At 36.7% G+C, this 1,328-nt stretch overlaps 1 protein-coding gene across 1 annotated transcript in view; it reads left to right on the top strand.

The window, feature by feature from the left end:
- Nek1 (NIMA related kinase 1) overlaps positions 1-1,328 on the top strand; it is a gene marked incomplete at its 3' end in the record, with an annotated part of 131,132 nt that overhangs the window by 91,143 nt on the left and 38,661 nt on the right. The gene's annotated exons all lie outside the window — the stretch shown is intronic.

Below are 1,328 nucleotides of genomic sequence, written 5' to 3' on the forward strand. Positions count from 1 at the left end.
TTTTTTTAAGCTTCTACTTCTGTCTCTGTATGCTAGTTATATAGATAATAAAACAAACAAAAATATGCGAACAAGCAAAAGTTTAAACTTGTAAGTGTGCACCAGGTTACCTGTCTAAAAAGACCATTCTGGATGAAAGGAATGGCTCCGAATGTGGAGTGACTCCCTGGGCTAAACTGTTCTGAACACAGTCTGCTGAGCCCTACAACCTAGGAACCTCTGTTTTCCTTTCCCAGTAGCTACTGTCTGTGACTTGTATTTGTTGAGATTCCTTAGATGTTTTTCATACTGCAGAGATTATTGGTTACTACAGAGATTTCCTGCAGCCTTTGTGCTTATCTTGAAAATAAGGCAGAGTATAAAGCTCTATGTCCCTGTTCAGAGCTTCGTGTAAGAATCTGTTCTCCCAGTAGGTTTTATCTCTTTCTGATAATGACTTTGCATGTGCCGCATTGTTTACAACTTTAGATTCCTTGTGTGGTTTCCTTCCTGGTACCCAGTCTCACATCTCCAGTACCTGTCATCTCTGACTGCTTTCCTGGGTAAAATCCTCCTTGTCTCATTTACATGTGTTACTGTAATTCTGATCACTATGCTCTTATGTTTTTCAAGTGTTAGAAATCTGTGGTAATCATGTGACTAAATCGTTTTTCTTATTGTTGTATTTATAGAAACTGCTCATTTAAAACTTTGAAGATTATTTAGACACACTGGTATAGCCTCCATAACAACTAATCTTTTTCTTTTAATATATTTTTAAATATTAAGTTTTTAAGAATATCTTTATACTAATCAGAAGAAAAGTAAGAATCTGTTTTTACTTAACCTCTTTCCATAGATAAGAAAGCTACTTGTTAATTGTGTTTAATGCTTTGTCTTAATGTGTATGTGTATGTAACAAAGTTGTTTTCAAAATAACACAGCTTATCCTGAATTCCTTTATCTACCAACACATCCCCTGGGACTAAGACTTTAGCTCAGGTGGTAGAACACTTGCATGAAGCATTCAGTCCTCAGGATCATTTATTTTTAGGACGTAATTATTTTATGCATTTGGGTGTTTTGCCTGCAGGTATCTCTATGCACAGTGTGTATGCCTGGTGCCCCAGGAGGCCAGAAGAGGGTGTTAGGTTCTTTAGAATTGGAGTAAAGTTGGTTGTGAGCCACCTTGTGGGTTCTGAGAATCATACCCAGGTCCTATGCAGGAGTAGCAAATACTCTTAACCACTGAGCCATATCTCTAGCCTGAAGAACCGTATTATTTTAAAAGCAAAACATGACAGCCCTTTTCCTAACTCTAATAAACAAAGTATATGAATTTCTTTTCA

This window comes from Microtus ochrogaster, unplaced genomic scaffold (genome assembly GCF_000317375.1).
Source record: "Microtus ochrogaster isolate Prairie Vole_2 unplaced genomic scaffold, MicOch1.0 UNK28, whole genome shotgun sequence".
Classification (NCBI taxonomy): Eukaryota; Metazoa; Chordata; class Mammalia; order Rodentia; family Cricetidae; genus Microtus; species Microtus ochrogaster.